The sequence below is a fragment of the Ranitomeya variabilis genome, chromosome 4 (genome assembly GCF_051348905.1).
Source record: "Ranitomeya variabilis isolate aRanVar5 chromosome 4, aRanVar5.hap1, whole genome shotgun sequence".
Taxonomy (NCBI): Eukaryota; Metazoa; Chordata; class Amphibia; order Anura; family Dendrobatidae; genus Ranitomeya; species Ranitomeya variabilis.
Window position 1 is genome coordinate 474,313,121 of NC_135235.1, and position 3,456 is coordinate 474,316,576.

The 3,456-nt window shown below is 41.4% G+C and overlaps 1 long non-coding RNA gene across 1 annotated transcript in view; it reads left to right on the forward strand.

Moving 5' to 3' along the window:
- LOC143765298 (uncharacterized) overlaps positions 1 to 3,456 on the forward strand; it is a 46,421-nt gene that overhangs the window by 39,819 nt on the left and 3,146 nt on the right. The gene's annotated exons all lie outside the window — the stretch shown is intronic.

Consider the following 3,456-nt stretch of genomic DNA (forward strand, 5'->3'; position numbering starts at 1 on the left):
ACTGACTTTTGTGTACGTGAAAAATTACCCACGTCTGAATGAACAGGGAATCTTATAGTGCCCCATACACTGCTCCACTATAATATCCCCCACATTGTCCTTCTCCATACTGTGCCCCCACACTGCTCCTCTCTATAATGCACCCTTCATACAATGCACCCCCCAAAACTCCACCCTATAATTAGAAATTTGCTCTCACAGTAACAATCCTACCTTCTATAATAGTCCATACATTCAATGTCTGACTTGTCTGTGTAACCCTTACCATTCCCCGCCGTATCCCCCTCGTCTTTGCTGTCTCTGCTGTTACAGTACCACTGTGATGAGGAGGTCAGCAGCGTGATTACTTCATCACAATGCTGCATGTTCAGGTGGGAAGCTGACAAGCAGTCCTCTGAATCTGTCCCAGTCTGTCTTTTAGGGTATGTGCACACAATCCAGAGTTGCTGCAGGTTTGATGCTGCGTACTTATACAGCGGCCAGATGTTACAGCATAATGGATGGGATTTCAAGAAATCCCATGTCCACTATGCGTGTACAGACACCTGCAGAGATGGACATGCGGCGCGTCTTTCCAGACTGCAGCATGTTAATTTCTCTTGCAGAGACCCTAGTCTCGGCAAGAGAAATTTCACCCATAGAATGTATTGGATGCTGTGAATCCACACGGTTCAGTGATCACATGCGGATTCACCTGCGTTCAATAGGCGGCAGCGCTTTGGACGTAGCGAACATGCACTGTGTCCAATGCGCTGCTACTTCAAGATCACCTGGCCTAATACGTATATACACTCACCGGCCACTTTATTAGGTACACCTGTCCAACTTCTTGTTAACACTTAATTTCTAATCAGCCAATCACATGGCGGCAACTCAGTGCATTTAGGCATGTAGACACGGTCAAGACAATCTCCTGCAGTTCAAACCGAGCATCAGTATGGGGAAGAAAGGTGATTTGAGTGCCTTTGAACGTGGCATGGTTGTTGGTGCCAGAAGGGCTGGTCTGAGTATTTCAGAAACTGCTGATCTACTGGGATTTTCACGCACAACCATCTCTAGGGTTTACAGAGAATGGTCCGAAAAAGAAAAAAAATCCAGTGAGCGGCAGTTCTGTGGGCGGAAATGCCTTGTTGATGCCAGAGGTCAGAGGAGAATGGGCAGACTGGTTCGAGCTGATAGAAAGGCAACAGTGACTCAAATCGCCACCCGTTACAACCAAGGTAGGCCTAAGAGCATCTCTGAACGCACAGTGCATCGAACTTTGAGGCAGATGGGCTACAGCAGCAGAAGACCACACCGGGTACCACTCCTTTCAGCTAAGAACAGGAAACTGAGGCTACAATTTGTACAAGCTCATCGAAATTGGACAGTAGAAGATTGGAAAAACGTTGCTTGGTCTGATGAGTCTCGATTTCTGCTGCGACATTCGGATGGTAGGGTCAGAATTTGGCGTAAACAACATGAAAGCATGGATCCATCCTGCCTTGTATGGAGCATCTTTGGGATGTGCAGCCGACAAATCTGCGGCAACTGTGTGATGCCATCATGTCAATATGGACCAAAATCTCTGAGGAATGCTTCCAGCACCTTGTTGAATCTATGCCACGAAGAATTGAGGCAGTTCTGAAGGCAAAAGGGGGTCCAACCCGTTACTAGCATGGTGTACCTAATAAAGTGGCCGGTGAGTGTAGATTTGAATGCAGTCAGGGCATGTGCACACATTAAGTATTTGATGCAGACATTTCTGCATCAAAAAATGTGTCTCTTGGCAAGAAAAATGCTATATGACAACGCATTTTTTTTGCGTGCTTTTTTTCTGCATTTTTCTCCCATTCATTAGGATGGGTGAAAAAATGATGCAAAAACACTGAAAGAATTGATATGTTGCAGAGTTGAAATTGCTTCAAATCTGCAAATAGAAATTAAGTAACATGTGCATGAGATTTCAGAAATCGCATTCTGTTGGCTGGGACAGTAACATTGTATTTTTTAGCTGGAAAAATGAGGCAAAAACCCAATCTATAAAACTGTCACACTAGATAACCCCTTCAGTGAACACTGTCAACAAAAATAAAACATTTGTTCATCATACTGCCAAAGAAAAAGTGGAATAAAACGCAATCAAAAAGACGAATGCAAGTAAAGATGGCATCTCTAAAACTGTCATCTTGTCCCACAAAAAAACAAGCTGCCATCAATGGAAAAATAAAAAAAAGCTATAGGTCTCAAAATAAAGTGATGTAAAAATAATTATTTACAGTATTTGATAAATTAGTTTTCATTGTGTAAAAGCAACAAAACATAAACAATTATATAAATGTGATATCGCCGAAATCGTACTGACCCAAAGAATAAAGCTGCCTTATCAATTTTACCACATGCGGAATTGCATTAAAAAAAAAATCCTGAATTGCTGATTTTTGTTCATTCTGCCTCCCAAAAATCAGAAGAGAAAGCAATCAAATAATGTTATGTGACTGAAAATGGTACCAATGAAAACCGATATTAGTCTGGTATCGCTGTAATCGCGGCGACCAGAAGAATAAACTTGTCTAATCACTTGTACCATACGAGAAACGACATAAAAAAATAAATAATACCAATTCTTGATCTACTATTGATTTGTTTATTCTATCTCCCAAAGATCCCAGTAAGGCTCGGCTCACATTCATCTTGCACTCTCCGCTGAATGCTTACACCGGATTTTCAGTATAAATCTCTGAAATATGTGATGCAGACGGAACCCCGAAGGAAAATATGTATAAATATATGTGTGGTCAATACAAAGGAATGGCACATGACTTATTCCTTCCAAAGACCATACTAAGGACCAGGGGGCACTCATTACGGGTGGAAGAAAGGCGATTCTGGCAGCTAAATAGGAAAGGGTTCTTTACAGTTAGACAAGTCGGACTGTGGAATGCCCGACCACAAGAGGTAGAAATGGCAGACACTATAACAGCTTTTAAAAAAGGGCTGGATGATTTCCTCAATACAAATAATATTGTGGGTTACAGGTAAATTAGTGACAAAATGTATAATTGCTGGAGAAATTTTGAAATTGATGGACCTAGATCTTTTTTCAACCTATTTAACCAAGACTCCTAAAATGAGGCAGATGGAGACACCGTGGACACTCTCTGGCCTGTGTCAGTCTTTTTAGTAGACCGCTCTGCTGTATAAAGGAAGCAGTTGCAGAGTGGAATAACAATTTCAAAGTTGTTATTTTTACACGTTGTGCTCACACTGAGCATTTTTTTTTAAAACAAATGACATAGCAGCTACGTAATTCATTCTGATAAATTTCATATACTGTAAGGCAGCGGCTTTTTCATCCTTGCAGTAATTAGGCAGTTACCCAAGAAAGTTCAACATAAATGTCTTTATTTTCAACTCACAAAATAAATCCAGAACTTTTATGCTCTGGTTCGCAGCCGGAACATCCATATCAGTCCT